This window comes from Rutidosis leptorrhynchoides, chromosome 8, assembly GCF_046630445.1.
Source record: "Rutidosis leptorrhynchoides isolate AG116_Rl617_1_P2 chromosome 8, CSIRO_AGI_Rlap_v1, whole genome shotgun sequence".
Taxonomy (NCBI): domain Eukaryota; kingdom Viridiplantae; phylum Streptophyta; class Magnoliopsida; order Asterales; family Asteraceae; genus Rutidosis; species Rutidosis leptorrhynchoides.
This window is the reverse complement of record NC_092340.1, coordinates 10,750,395-10,767,743: the sequence shown is the minus strand read 5'-3', so window position 1 is coordinate 10,767,743 and position 17,349 is coordinate 10,750,395. Positions and strand designations below refer to the sequence as shown.

At 36.3% G+C, this 17,349-nt stretch overlaps 1 long non-coding RNA gene across 1 annotated transcript; it reads right to left on the bottom strand.

The window, feature by feature from the left end:
* Positions 1 to 8,495: 8,495 nt before the first annotated feature.
* On the bottom strand, positions 8,496 to 16,976 carry LOC139862072 (uncharacterized). Its single transcript, XR_011764036.1, has 3 exons — positions 16,858 to 16,976; positions 9,090 to 9,155; positions 8,496 to 8,610 (listed from the first exon to the last, which is right to left on the bottom strand). It is a non-coding gene; the product is annotated as an uncharacterized lncRNA (long non-coding RNA).
* Between the last annotated feature and the right edge of the window lie 373 nt (positions 16,977 to 17,349).

Below are 17,349 nucleotides of genomic sequence, written 5' to 3'. Positions count from 1 at the left end.
TTTTGTGTATCATGGTGCGCTTCCCATTTGGCCAGCAATTCTCCCTCATTGAGAAAAGCTTTAACTACCAGTTTCCCTGTTTGATGTTGAGGCCTGGTAGATTTCCAGTCGATTTTAGCAATGACTTTTCAAGATTTTTCGTCACCCTACAACTGGTCTGGACTACAACTTCTGAAACAAATCAGCAAGTGTGTCGTTCGGAAGACTTTACTTCCTTGAGGATGGAATGGATACATCCTATGGGTAATAATAAAGTGGTCGGACGCAACATTGTCCTTGTTAGGAGAAACAATGAGGATCGTCCTGTTTTAGTTTTCGATCTGGCGCAGGGTCCGCTTTCCGACCATGCTATGCAATCACTGCTCTCTCACGGTTTACACTCGTTTTGGTACAAGTAACCTACAAGTTAGCTTTACTAAACTAGTAGGATTTTCATTCAAATAATTGAATGATAGTACAACTTCAAAGACTATTAATAATTTAAAACATAACTCAACATTTCTTTTCTAGATTTAGAATTCAATGTATGTAGAATGGTTTTGGACAATTTTCGTTTCTAAGGCTACCTGAAAAATTAAAATTTTTGATCATAAACGCCTTAAATTTTTGTAAAATGAATTCCTGATAAATTTCTATCTCCCACCCCACACTTAAGATCATGCAAGGCCCTCATTGCATGAAATCAGAAAAATGATTAAATTTAGAGGGCAAAGTGATAGGGTGTTTTTAGAAATTTTCAAAATTTTGACCTGTAAATCGTGGAACATGTAGACGAATGCCGCTGAACTTACTGCCAGCATAAGAGCATCGTCCATTCCTCGATTATCAACATACATACATCATAATATCAAATGTTGCTGAACTTAATGCCAATCTTTGAAGTTCAACCATGCTGCACAAAATAACAAACTACACAAATAACAATCAGATTATCAATGGAAATCATTGCTTTAGAACAAGAAATAACATACAAGAACAATGAGTTCTTGGATGAAGAAGGTTTTGATCTTTGATGCCTTGATGTTGAGCCTCTTCCAAGAGCTTGGAGTTCTCCAATATTGCTCCCAAAATTTGTCTCTGTACTCTCTCGTTCGTAACTGCTCAACTGGTTTTCAATCAGTAGCTTTTTAAAGTGGAGAAAGTAGGTCAGAAAGTCAAAAGTAGGCTGAAACCTACTTCTGGACGGCGTCCTGGCTTTTGTACGGTGTCCCATTATTAAGGCTTGGACATCGTCCCAACTATTTGGACGGCGTCCCAGTTTGAAAAGCTGGACGGCGTCCCACGTGTTTAGACGGCGTCCCGTTGTACTGAGTTTTACTGTCTCGTTTTTTTGCATTCTTTCTTCAAATGCACGAAGTCCCAATCATTTGAAACCTTGTTTTACTATTTTAGAGCACTAATTTGACCTTAACTTGTATCGGGATCAACCACGGTCATAAATCATCAAAAATCTTTATAAATCACTCTCCGATACAAATTTGCATATCTTGGCCTATCACTTGTAGAAACGCTTTCAGCATCCTTGATTCGAGAGTATTTTACACGATATTGCGATAGATATATATAATGTTATTGAGCAATATCAGCAGCATATGCCAGAAACAGTCTAATAGCTTCAATTCTAGCAACAGGAGCAAAAGTCTCATCATAATCTATTCCTTCTTCTTATCTATACCCTTGAGCCACTAACCCTGCTTTATTTCTAATCACAATACCATCTTTTTCAACCTTGTTTCTGTAAACGCATTTAGTGCCAATTGCAGTTTTACCATCAGGTTTTGGAACCAACTCCCATACATCATTCCTTTCAAATTCTGTCAACTCTTCAGTCATAGCCTCAACCCAATCATTGTCAGACAATGTTTCATATACATCTTTAGGCTCAATTAGTGAAAGAAAACAAGAAAAGAAGCAGTAGTTTGCAATAGCAAAGTCAGACACAGGTGTCTGAGAAGAAGAGCTAGGTTTAGGCAAACCAGTAGGATCCACAACATAATCCTCAAGATGATTTGGAGGAACTATATTTCTAGATGATTTTCTAGTAGGAACAGCAGGATCCAAGGTGGTATTTGATGACTGATCACCCTCTTGAATAACAACAGACTCATCTTCTTGTGGAACTTCTTCTGTATGAGAATTATCTGCAGAATCATTTTTCAACCCGGACAAATTAGGTTCATCTGACTCAGACTCTGAAACCAGAGTCTGAACACTGTTTCCAGAAATTAAATTTGACAATTCACCAAGTGCAGATTGCTCAGTGCTGGATGACTGATCCATTTCTATAGAACTTTCATCAAAAGAAACATTAATGGATTCTTCAATCTTCATTCTCCTCTGATTATATACTCTATAAGCTTTAGATACAGAAGAATATCCCATGAACATACCTTCATCAGATTTTGGCCTCATCTTTTCAAGCTGATCTCTTTGATTTAAAATATAGCATTTACACCCAAATACATGAAAGTAATGAATAGTAGGCACCTTTTTCTGGTATAACTCATAGGGAGTTTTGCCATGTTTCTTCACAATCAAGGACCTATTTTGAGTATAACATGCTGTATTAACTGCCTCTGCCCAGAACCTTAGAGCAACATTTGATTGACATAACATGGTTCTGGCTGCTTCAATAAGGGTTCTATTTCTTCTTTCAGTAACTCCATTTTGTTGTGGAGTTCTAACAGCAGAGAAATTTTGACCAATTCCAGACTCTTCACAAAAGTCAATTAATGTAACATTTTTGAACTCAGTACCATGATCACTTCTCAACTGTTTAACAAGAACACCCTTTTTCACCTGCTCTCTCTTGATCAAATTGATGATTTCTTCAGGAGCATCGCTTTTTGCAGCTAAGAAAATAATCCATGTAAATCTAGAATACTCATCAACAATCACCAGAGTATATCTTTTTCCACCCAAACTACTAGTGTTCATTGGACCAAATAGATTCATGTGAAGCATGTGAAGTGGATCACTTATAGTAGCTAGGGTTTTTGAGAAAAACTTTGCTTTGGTCTGTTTACCCATAATACATGCAGAACAAGGTTTATCTTTCTTAAAAGGTTGTTGTGGAAAACCTCTTACAAGCTTCTTTTTGGAAAGCTCATTAATGTTTTTGAAATTAAGATGAGAAAGTCTTTTGTGCCAAAGCCAATTAAGTTCAGGAACAGTCTGAGAGTACAAACATGTTTCTATTCCAGCATCAACAGAATCTAAATCCAGCATATACACATTTTGAAATCTCCAGGCTACAAGTGTTGGTCTTCCTTTAGGATCATAAATAATACCAGCTTTCTTTCTTAATCTGATCTCACAATCTTCATCAGCAATTTGACTCACACTTAGCAGATTATGCTTCAACCCTTCAACTAAAGCAACTTTCTTAAATGAAACACTTCCAGCTTTAACAGTACCATAACCAATAGTCCTTGCAACAGAATTATCACCATATCTTACAGAAAGACCTTTTTCTTCAACAAACCCTACAAGATGCTCTTTGCATCCAGTCATGTGTCTTGAGCAACCACTATCCAAATACCACATGTTACCCTGTTACACAAGACATAAAGCAAAAGAAAATGGTTAGTTTTTAAGGGGAACCCACTTTTCAGTGGGTTCAGTTGGAGTGCTCTTCACTCTCCAAACAAAAGCTTTGTTTCCAATCCAAATCAACTTGCCCTTAACAGATTTTAAGACACTTTTATTTTCACAAACTTTGGTTTTCCATTCTTTCTCAATTTTCTTAGGAAAACAAAATGTTCTCTTAACTGAAGGTTTTTCTTGACTCTTGATTTTTTCATTGAGTTTTAAAATTTTCCTTTTGAGTTTTTGAATAGTCTTAGCTTGTTTTGACTTTGACCTTCTTTTAGTTAACCTTTTTGGATCTGGACAAGTGTCAGTGACTGAGGATGATTCAGAATTGCTCTTGCAACTTGACTCTTGGGTGTCAGACTCTAGGTCAGAACATACACTATTATTTTGAGAGACTAAACTATTAGAGTCTGAAGGTTTCAAAAGTTCAGACTCTAGTGGATTTCTGCTTTCAAGTATTATAGTCTCAGAAGGTTCAACAGGATCTAAAGATCTTACAAAAGCATTAGTTAAAATCTTTTTGTCACCATCAAATTTTACAAATGTGTTTGGTAAAATGTCAGGTTTAAATACACTTGGATCAACTTCCACATTATTATTTAATATGTAGTTTTCACCTAGTATAGCTTTGACATCATTTGGAATTTGTTTGGCAATAGCATCAGAATTCTTTTTGGAAGATACACACCAGGATTTACAAATTGATTCATAATGTTTTGACCTTTTAATTGATCTTCCTAATTCAATATTTAATCTTTTAGTTTCTTCTGTGTATGCTATTTTATAGGTGTCAAGTTCAACCTCACATTTTTTTAAGTCTTTAATTTCAGCATCTTTGTCTTTGATGACATTTTTAAGATCAAAAATTTGTGTTCTTAACCTATCAATATGTTCTAAACACCACTTAAAGTCAAGCAACAAGTACTGAAACATTCTCACTTTTTCATTATCAAGATAATTCACAAAGTTTTGTACCCTATAGGCAGAAGCTTTATTGCAAGTAGAGTCCTTATCCATCATCTCAACAGCTTTCAGATCTTCTTCAAACTTGCTAGAACCACCATCCCTTTCAATTACAGCCATATCTGGAATAGTAATAGTACTGATAAGAAAAATATGGATCGTTTTAAAGATCACCGAGATAGGATTTACACCTTTCCCGCTCTGATACCAGTTAATAGTTCACAGTATTTGATCTATGAACAACAGACTCTCAATTGAATAATAAATATGAATTATAAGAACAATAATTGAGAGAACACGATATGAAGAAATATGAAAGATAATAATAATCGTGCAAAGATAGATCACAAGGCTAAACTGTAGCCTCTATTTATACAGTTTTAACACCAAATCTGAAGATTTGGTTTCCTAAACAACTTCACTAATATTAAGGAAAAGATAAACTCTAAACTTAACAAATATTCAAATCACTTCAAAAGTTTATCTTCTGGAGAAAAGGCAGAATCAAAACGTATCTTCTAAATTTTTAAACATATCTCCAAAATCCTCCTTATCTTAGCCACCAAGAAAACCAAAACGTTGACTTCACCAAACATCAGAGTCTGCAACTTCAGACTCTACAACTTCAGACTCTAAAAACCTGAAAATGTTTTTGACTCATCAGATTATTTTTCCAACATAAACTAAGAATTAGATTGATCCGGTTCCTCTTCAAAAATATGAACCAGCATTCTCATCGAATACATAATGAGCATGTAGCCATGTGTCATATCACATGGTCTGATGTGCTAACAACACTTGAATTATTTATCTAGGATTTAAATAACACAATTATTCAATTGTTGAACACAAGTAAAGGGTAGAGAAACAAGATCCTAGCAATCCACTAAGACAACCATTAACCCTGACCGTGACGATAGAGCAGGGCCGTCTCAACAATTCGAAGGCCCAAGACGAAAATAAAAATGGACCCTTGTACACGAAAATCCCATAAACATGAGTAAATATGTGTGGCTTGAGAACTAGGCTTGAAAAGAGGGAAAAAAAAGAGGCCCTACAATTATATAGACTAATACTCATAAGTTAACTTACTATTTTTTTTAAATTAAATTTATTAACCACATTATTTTTATTTACTTATATATATATATATATATATATATATATATATATATATATATATATATATATATATATATATATATATATATATATATATATATATATAAAATTTTGGGCCCTTCAAAAATCTTGGGCCCTAGGCGATCGCCTATCTTGCCTATGTTCAAAGACGCCATTGCGTTAGAGGCAAATGGTGTACTTTTGGTGATGTGGCAAGGTTAGTATTTGACCTTCGTTAACCCTAAGGTCAAGTTTTTGGTCAAATATTGGTAAGGTGATGTGGTAAAATCTAATTGAAAACGGGGTGGAAAAAATAAATTAAATTAATAAATATATTTAATACTATTTTCTGATTGGGTAGTGAAAATGTCAAGCACCCGTCAAATATTCGACTAACGTCCCTAGTGCAGGACCTGATGGTTTAATTGAACATAAAGAGAATAATTAGAAGAATGGAATGAAATTTACTGTAAACACAAAAGCTCACTGCTTATTTTATTGAACTGAATGAAAATTGATACATGAAAAACTTGGCCTTTGTATTCTTTTTATACTAGCTGAAAAGGTCCTTATTAATTAAACAATCATACAATAACTAGGACTCTAGGTCTTCCACTTTCCAGCCATGACTTTTTAGCTCCCTCCTTTGCCAATTAAACTGGATCAGAAACCATTGAGCCCATGATCAATTTGCAGCCCAACTATCAACCCATTCTGCAGCTGCTTATTCCTTCTCCCGTAAACCTGACCATAGTGCCCATAAGTTGCACCTGCATTAGTCCCTTTGTGTAAAACTTTGACGCCCCGTTAATGGCGTCAGGGGCGTCAAAGCCCATTCCACCTCATCTGACGGACAAATCTGACGCCATTAATGGTGGTATAATGTAACTCCAAATCCATAGAATATAAACCCTAATAATAGTTATACAATGAGATCTTGACATCAAAATCACATTATATCATACATCTATCATTTCATAGCAACAGCTTTATGAGTTAAATCTTATCCTAACGATCTGCAGTCGACAAATCAAAAACCAATAATGAATAAGAAAGGCCGGAATGAAATACATGATACATGATCAACTCGAAACCTGACTATATGATGAGCGAGACTCTATAAATACTAACCCATGCAAAGATACGTTAAGTTCGGTATTGATAATAGCACCAAAATAGCAGCAGAAACTAATTTTAACTGTAAACTAGGTGATAAACTGATGATGAATGGTGAATAAAGAAATAATAATATGAAGAACAGAGAATGATAAATGGATAAGAAGGGTAGCATAGCCTGATTCTTATCAGCTACCCACATTTCTAACTTCGTGCATAGACGATAATGGAGTATAGTTTACATACGGTTCATCGACATCTTCTTTATCGATTGGTTGTGGAGACATAGGAGTGCAGATGGCTGATGATATGCTTTCGAATCTTGGCTTTTTGGGTTTCTGCTGCTCATGTTGATTATCAAGAACAAAAGTGTCAATCACAACTTAATTATATATGTAAAGAAATTTTTTAATCTCATGTGGTAATTATAAATCTCAAGAATTTATTAGAATATTAAAAAATATTAAGTTAGAAGTTTGTTCTATCACTTTCTCATAATAAATGGGACAATTCAACATTGTCTCATAATAAATGGGACAATTCTAACAAGATTCCTGTTTGTTTTTTAAGGAACAGGAAGACTATATATATTTGACCAACAAAATTGCGATAATTCATCTGATTGTTACTCTAGAGGTGGCAATACTGACCTATTTAAAAGAAAACATGGTAGCGTGCCTTGTCATTTAATTTAAAACACGCCACTAAAACAAATTGACACGAAAAGGGTAAAATAGATATAACCAAAAGTCTGTTTTTACAACAAAATGAGTAGATCTTTGTAGAATATTTAGTTTTACATCGAAACGAGTTACATTATATCTTGGTAGATCCGACCCGACCCAACCTCATGTACTTAAAAGTGTTTTCATTCCTTAGACCATTAACCGTGATAGTTGCAACAATTTCATCAGACTGTAACCAGTCTAAGAGTATATCTCGTTTGAACTAGGGCAATAATAATATTTAAATGACTCAAACATTTACATATTTGAATTTCTCCTATGAAATTGCTAAATGTTTTTGTAATTTTTTGTAAGTCTAAGAGTATGCCAGCAAGTCCTCCACCTAAAACACGTCCATCTGGGCCCGCTAAAGAAACTATCTGAGTTGTTAGGACGAGTTTATATCAAGATTAAATCACACCTCGAGTCCTTTGACTTTAAGGCTTCAACACATGTACGACATTAATCTCTATAAGCTCATAGCTTTTGTTCTACTCTGGCACGAATCGTTCTTTGATCAAAAAGCTTCATATGCACTTTGTATACATTAGAAGCTGCATATAAACTAAACCTGATACGATTCCATCTTGGAGCTTACCAATCGCTATGTAAAGAAAGCAAAATCGTGAAGTCACTTTGTTCTACTCAGGCCCGACCGAGAAAAATGTCACTCGATAGTAACTTCATTTAATATATAATATACTCCGCATTTAAGAGCAACATACGCACTTTAAATGGTAAATTCATCATTAATAGCATCTGGAATCAATACACTTGAATCAAAATATACTTTATATACAGATTAGTGTGATGTAAAATCAAGTGGTAAAACAAATATAAACTTTAAAAACCACATCACAAACTTCATAATCATCAATCAAACCTTCTCTTTAACCATCTACTACCATATAATCAATCAGGAATCAATAAACTTAAAACAGAAATACTTTATATCCAAATCAAAAGATAAATTAATGTGAAGTAAAATAAAGTGGTAAAATAAAAAAAGTGAACTATAAAACTACATCAAAAACTTCATAATCATCAATCAAATCTTCTCTTAAATCATCTACCATAAAGTCAATCATCTCTGCACAAAAATATCAATGCAAATTGCATTTTCTCAGGAACTAGATCATAATTCAAAAACTATAATCATGAATAAGTACAACCTATGAATTAAACATTCATACTATAACAAAGTAGGAGATTCGATTTCAGTTTGTACAACAAACTCCATAACTCTAATTTAGAGTCATATTAAAATGTTGACCAATATTGACTTTGACCTATTTTAACCGATTAAATTCAATTGACCAACTAAACCCAATTTCAACCTATTGACCGACTTTGACTGATTATCAGATTTTAGAAAATCACTAATCAAAACTTTTCTGTCATTTACCAGATTTGCTTGTTTAACAACATTTTCATTACCGATGTTCCCATACGGTTTACAAAATCAATTTAAAGATAAACATCGAGTATAACTGATTGAAAAAACGTTCCTAACATCTAGACGAATTATTAATTACTTTAAAAAGTTAAACCAACCCTGATAAAACTCACTTGATTTGCTTGTTTTCTCAGTCCGGCGTCACTTGAGCACTGGCGTTCTTTGCACGTCATCTTCATCTAATAAATAAAAAGGAAATATTAATTATTTAATTATAATATATTAATACAATTGATGATGTGCGGAGCCCATCGGCCCGAGTAATTGGGCTTGGTCCATGGGCCGCGGTCAAGTCTTCCTCCTAAACCCTAATTCTCTCTTATAAATAGAGGGGTAATCTAATCATTTAGGGTACACAATTCTCACTAAGGTTTTACCTACGACTCCTCGTAGGGTTTTCCCCTTCGCCGCCGATCGGCGCCCTCCATCGGCCGGCGGTCAGCCATAACCACCCTCCCGAGATCATCATCTCGGCTAGGGTTATCACGGCAACCGGACCGGAGGTTAGAACGGTTGATCCAAAAAACCCTCCCTCTAATGCTCTCAAGTATGTTTCTAGCCCTAGGCGGAAATATGCTTGATCAAGTGGTGCTTTCATTGAGAGATGCTACAAACAGTCTCTGTGTTCCTATCATCAAAAGAATCAACCGATCATATCTGATCCGCATCTGTAAGTTCTCCTTTAAATTCATTAAATTGAATAATACAAACTGATGTATATGCATTTGCACAGAAATCAACGACAAAAGTTTATGTTCATGGTTAGATAAAAAATATATATAATCATACCCAACATGTGCTGGTATAACATTAAATATATATTCGTTTAATAAATTCATCGATAAAGGAAGTCTCCTGATAATTCGATACTTTTGTTGATTATATATTGGTTAACTTCTTAGTATCATTCATGATGGTTGGCATGCATAAGCATACATCAATTACTGTGTCATACAATTCAACTGGCACCAAAAATCGTGATAAGGGATTGTTTATTATTTTATGTGATTTAAAGAATCTTGTTTATGTTTATAAGTAATCAAATTGTGATCTTTGAAAACCGGACCAAATATATGTTATAATATCTCGATATTATATTCTTTCTTATATTGCAATTAATAAATCTGAGTCGGTGCTTTCCTCGACTGTATATACGTCGGATATTTGTTTTTGTCTTTTCTTTTGTTGATTACTAACAAGGATTGGGAAAAGTACAAGCGTACAAGCCTTGGTACAACAAACAAACGGACCGGCACGGGATCATTAGCCTTCGCACACTTTACGAATTGTTCGTGGACGAGTTAAATCTAACTCGTTTCGTAAGTTTTCATATTCATATTAGTTGATAACAATTACTCGTATATACATGTTTACGCACAGACGAATATGTTTTTTAACAAATGAACAAAGTTTCTGATTTAGATGAGATATTCACTCCAAAGGAAACGGAACTTGATTCGGATTATTTTGGAAACGATGTGATTAAGTTGGGAATAATACAACTATGTCATCCCATATCGTTTTTACTTCGGCTTTAAGAATCTATTTAAAAAATGAATATCTACTACAGATCTAATACTAAAATAGATGGTTGATATTGACCAAAATAATGTGTACACGTAATCTCTAAAAGAGATATTTGTTTCAAATATTAGTCGGGCATTATCCACTAAAAGAATCACCATGAGTATCGGGCATTTATTTGACTTATTATTAACAGATTGTGGAGTATGTACATAATTTCTATTACAGGGTCAAATTTATCACCATTTATTTTTATCTCGTGAAGCTTTTTATGCGATGATATTTCGCAAATCTTTAATCACGAGGATTAATTCACGCATGGCCAATGTATTGGGTAGAACTGCGATGCCAACCCGCTTTTGCGGTACAATTACACAATGTCTTTTCACGGTGCCACTGTGTGGCGTTAATCGTGAAGCATCTCCAGTTACCTTATCCGCAGATAATTTGTGATATGCACATTGCACCATGGCGGCTCTGCGTAAGGCCATGGTTGCAAGATTTTTTGTGCGGTTCGCAACACTTTGTATGTGTTGCGCGCACTTTTCCTTTGCACCATGGCGGCTCCGCGTAAGGCCATGGTTGCAAGAATTTTTGTGCGGTTCGCAACACTTTGCATGTGTTGCGCTCACTTTAAAGGTGGTGTCAACTTAATGTTGGATTTCAACACCACAAAATACTTTCGAAGTATTGAAATGGGGCCTAGCATGGTACTACGTTATCAATTGGAAAGACGTGTTAAATTTTCATGTGCGGCCATATAACCTATATTTGGTGGGCCCGTTTGTACAATATGCGTTCTCAGAATATCTCCCTTTTGAGGAGCGTCATTATGCCTCTGGACAGCCCGGGGTCGCTCCCGGTTCATGCTCCGTGGTGTCGTCATTGACTGTATACTAGTTTGTCAGAAGAGCAGACGCACTTCATTACCCTGTTTTACGGTGAAGGCATAGATATGTGATGTAAAATATTCCGTAGCACACTTCAGCAATACACGATATCTTTCCGTAGTTCCTTTGTGCTTCGGACGCCATTAGGGGCGTTAATTCCGAGTAGTACCATCCCCACTTCTCGTGATTCATTTGTGCATTTCAGTTTATTCATGCTTCGCGCACTTTGCCTTAGTCCATGGCGGCTCTGCGTAAGCCCACGGCTGCATTTTACGTGCGATGAGCAACATATCGCCTATGTATTGCGCGCACTTTGTCTAAGACCATGGCGGCTCTGCGTAAGCCCATGGTTGCAGTTTATGTGCGGTACGCAACACAAGGCATATGTGTTGCGCGCATTTTTCCTTTGCACCATGGCGGCTCTGCGTAAGGCCATGGTTGCAAGATGATTTTTTGTGCGGTCCGCAACACTTTGCATGTGTTGCGCGCACTTTTCCTTTGCACCATGACAGCTCTGCGTAAGGCCATGGTTGCAACAATTTTTGTGCGGTCCGCAACACTTTGCATGTGTTGCGCGCACTTTTCCTTTGCACCATGGTGGCTTCGCGTAAGGCCATAGTTGCAATAATTTTTGTGCGGTCCGCAACACTTTGCATGTGTTGCGCGCACTTTTCCTTTGCACCATGGTGGCTCCGCGTAAGGCCATGGTTGCAAGATTTTTTGTGCGGTTCGCAACACTTTGCATGTGTTGCGCGCACTTTTCCTTTGCACCATGGCGGCTCCGCGTAAGGCCATGGTTGCAAGATTATTTGTGCGGTTCGCAACACTTTGCGTGTGTTGCGCGCACTTTTCCTTTGCACCATGGCGGCTTCGCGTAAGGCCATGGTTGCAAGATTATTTGTGCGGTGCGCAACACTTTGCATGTGTTGCGCTCACTTTTCCTTTGCACCATGGCGGCTTCGCGTAAGGCCATGGTTGCAACAATTTTTGTGCGGTTCGCAACACTTTGCATGTGTTGCGCGCACTTTTCCTTTGCACCATGGCGGCTTCGCGTAAGGCCATGGTTGCAAGAATTTTTGTGCGGTTCGCAACACTTTGCATGTGTTGCGCGCACTTTAAAGGTGGTGTCAACTTAATGTTGGATTTTAACACCACTAAATACTTAGTAGTATTGAAATGGAGGCTACCAGGATATACGGCTTTAACTGATAGGGATGATTTGTTTCCTTTGGCGACGACCCTAAGCCGAAAACACTTTTATGCATTTTGCATTGCGCCATAGGAGCTCCGCATAAGCCCATGGCCGCAGGATTTTCATGCGACGTACAACATGCAACACTTTGCATATGTGTTGCACACTTTGCTTTTCGCCATGTCGGCTCTGTATAAGCCTACGACGGCACTTCATTTGTGCATTTCGCACATTGCGTAAGACCATGGTGGCTCCGCATAAACCCATGGCCGCACCTCATTTGGCATGCGATGATTTTAAAGAGATGTAATATTTAGCTAGTTGGACTTGATCACCCAAAATTATTAGCTTAGGCATAATACACCTCTTCTTCGTGCAGCTTCCTGCCTACTTGCCTAAAACCATTTTTAGGGTTGATTTTTGGGTTTTAACCGTATGATTAAATATACGGATTTTTCCCGGTTCGTCACATGATTACGATCATTCGACGGGAGGACACAACATTACGTAGATTATACTTTATCGAATCGATAGAGTAGCTACATAAACCATTCATTCATTTGTGGTTAAGGTTAACAGGTCAGTCTCTCACGACGGTAACCTACGACCTTCACGAGTCCATCGATCAACGAACGTTATCGATGGTGGACTTAACATTTAACCACCCCATCGATATCATCATATCGATCTGGGTTATTCACGGTATCCGGACCGGAGAGTTAAATTCTAAGATCCTTAAACCCCACATTACTCGCAATCCCGCTAGGATTGTCTACGGTTTACGAACCGAAGAGTGGAATTTGTTGTCCTCAAAATTCTATTGTTCATGGCAAGATTAAACGCGTTGCGGAAATAAAAACTTTCATATGCCAATAAATCTCTAGCACATATTTTATCAGTTTATTGTACGGTTCCTGCCTACTTAAGGGGTGTCCTGTAGCCCCCGCGTGGCAGAAGCCTGTTTGGTTACAAGGCTAGAATATAACGGTAGGTGAAGGGAATTGGGTTTCCCCTAGCCAAGCGCCACGCAGACTAGAAGGCTGCCAAGTCGACTTAAAATACGAGCATTGGTTTGCTTGTGCATATTAAATTATCCTTAGTATTGGTTTACTTGGGGAAACTCTTAAGTATAAAAACATTGGTTTGTTTTTAGTTAGCATTGCCTTACCACACAACTAAGTGCACCCCTAGTACGTGACAGAGCAAATGATGCTGTAACTTATGAGTATAAACTTTTTTCGTGCGGACTCGCATAAGGGCTTTTTGTTGAAATATTGGTTTATTTTACGCACCGCCCGAACTTGTGCATAAGTTTTGGTTAACTTATGCGCACATTGTGTGAATTGTCTTAATTCGCGATCATAGGCAATTACAGTGAAATGCACAAATGTCCATGATTACGCTGCGTAAGTGCATGGTTACTTGCTACCCCTCACAAATATGTGGTAGGGATGACTCAATATGACTCTGAGATCGGACTCCGTGAGTTTGAAATGCCTTGTATACAACTACGAGTTCTGATCAGCTACTTGTTACATGATGTCACTTTAACGTGGTCTTAATTATAGTTCGCCATGACATGCTTTCACATTTCATACCGAACTGGGGGGAGTGATGGTATACTATCAGTATCCCTTCAGTTTTGTTTTTGCTACATTGCTGCTTTGTGCATTGTGGATGGTAGTGGAAGTTAGCATGCTCACATCGCTAAATTGCGTTAAGCGCAAGGATGCATCGCGAGTAGTGTGGTTAACATACATGCATCACATTTGGTCGTATCACGCATGATTGCAATACGCGGGGCTGTGTCGTGCATAGTTATGATGTGTAGGCCGTACTGTGCAGGGTTCCACCCTACGGATCCCCGCTCGCCTCATGACTGCATGACATGCGGAATTATTACATCGCATCATCACATTACTATGTGGATTCGTTATGCATTTGACTTCGTAGTCGGTGCGGGTTATGTGATGAGTTATTTGCGGTGGCATATTTGTAACTTCGATATGACATTAATATGTCACACCGAACTTGGGGGACTTGATGATGTGCGGAGCCCATCGGACCGAGTAATTGGGCTTGGTCCATGGGCCGCGGTCAAGTCTTCCTCCTAAACCCTAATTCTCTATTTTATAAATAGAGGGGTAATCTAATCATTTAGGGTACACAATTCTCACTAAGGTTTTACCTACGACTCCTCGTAGGGTTTTCCCCTTCGCCGCCAATCGGCGCCCTCCATCGGCCGGCGGTCAGCCATAACCACCCTCCCGAGATCATCATCTCGGCTAGGGTTATCACGGTAACGGGACCGGAGGTTAGAACGGTTGATCCAAAAAACCCCCCCTCTAATGCTCTCAAGTATGTTTCTAGCCCTAGGCGGAAATATGCTTGATCAACAATACATACCATAATAATAATAATAATAAGCCAAATGTAATATGTATAAAAAAAAGGAGTAATTATGAAAACCAATTAATCTCTATACAAGAATGGATTGAAATATTTACCAGAAGTTGAAGTTGCCATAGCAGCAGTTACACCTGAGTCACGTTGATCTGCCACCCCTATTCTTATTAAATAAACAAAACAAGTAAATACTAGAAGTAGTGATGCATGAATAAATAAAAATAATTTATTACATAGTAATAATTATTTACTTAACAATCCAAAAGTAAAATGATGTATAAAGGTGTCAATCTGTCTTATGGTTTGTTGATTAAAAAAAAAAAAAAGAGTTTTAATATGGTAGGTATTGTATGTATGTTAGAATCTCTCTTCTGAGCAAAATAAAAATTGTTAAAAAAAGGTTTTCGGATTGCTAAATGTAATGAAATTACAATACGCAAATCCACATATTTTGAATTAATAATTAGCTATAATCTTACGTAGAGTTTAATAATTCGTGACTCCATTTCCGTTACAACATAAATAAAATCAAAGATTTGAAAAATAAGAGTACTTACAACCATTCTTTTTTAGGGTCTCGTAATTCTTATCCCAATTTTTGTTGTTCAACTCAGCCAATTCCTCTTTAATTTTAGCCATCTCCAATATGAACTGCTCCGGATTGTTTTCACGAAGATCGATTAACCATTTATATCCCCCGCGGGGAGGAGGGACGGGAAAACGAGGCGGTGGCGGTAATTCTATTTGACAGAATTTTTCTGTCTCTTTAAACCTTCCGAACTTAATTTTCATCTTTTTGTTTGTTTCTGACATTGAAATTAAAAAGGAAAAGGATGATGCATAAAACTATTTAATCCCAAAAATACATACACAAATATACATCAATTTTTCAAACCAAACTCTCCAAAATTAAATACCTAGACATAAAACAAATTTAGAGAATATATATACAGTATTCTCGACCAATACCTAAATCCGAAAGACAAGATGAATTATTCAACAACAATAATAATACATCAATTTCAATGAAAGAATATATGTAAAAAAAAATACCTGTAGAAATTGCTTTGAGCTTGGATGGGTATGTTTCACAAAACTTGCTGTTAGTTGTTAGTTGGTAGCTAGTAGCTTGGACTTTTTTGATGTATTTAATTGTTTGCAAAGTAGCTGGTGTTAAAAATAAGTAAAATAGACATTAGAAAAATAGTTAAATATTATCATCTGAATTTAATAAAACATAGCAATAAAATTACATCATCACTCATCACTAGTCCTAATGATTATAATCACTAAAAAAATTATGAATCCAAGTGCGTAAATACCATCCAAATCAGATAACAGCAATAAGAATAAAAAAAAAAAAAAAAACATGCAGATGATTGTTACACCAAACACAGTTGTGAATCCAGTGCCAAATGATTTTTCATATCTTATAATGCATAATATAATATAATATAATATAATATAATAATATAATATGATAGAATTCTTCCCCTCCATATAGAAAATTCTAAATAAAAAAATCAACAACAAAATAATGTGTTATGCTAAATGCCTAATTAATCTACATAAAAACTAAAAACTTCAAGCATCTACAACCTTCACTCATTCAACAAAGTGACTAAACTATCATGTAATTCGACAAACAAACATAGTACATTAAAAGTGTTAATTATTCTCCACTTAAAATAACTTAATAGCCGTCGTTAAGTCGTTTCTTCATAATTTGTTTGAACTTTATTAACTTGAAAGTAATATAATACTGATGTTAAATCTACAATAGATAACTTGCGGTTTAATTAGCAGCCTCTACAATTACCATATGGTATCATTATACATTAACTTAACTATAAAATTGTACATACATACCGTGAATGATGCAATCGACTGTGGAAGAAGAGGAGTGAGTGGTCGAACTGTATGATGCAATCAACGTGTGCAGAGCAATCCCAGGATTGATTGAGCCGTATGATGCAATTAATCGTTTTCGATTCTATTCTATTGGGCAACTTTTTTAATCCATATAAATTACACCTATAAAAAGGGTAGCCAGCCTCAGGCCCAGCCCACCGACTTTTAATTTCTAAATCTGACTTAAGAACCCATGTGGCCCAACACTATTTCTTAAGTCAAACGTGAAACCAAAAGGATATGTAGCATATTATACAAATACAAATATATATAACAAACCAAGGTTGTTCTGTCGATTCCCGTGCTAATTTTGTAGGTTTTAATGTCGTTTTGATCTTGCAGTTCTCATTTATATGATGTCATTTTATGTTAATAAAAGTTTTATTGGACTGAAGTTTTAGTTTAACTCGTTAGTGACTTAAGAGACTCTATGGGACACATGCCTTTTAT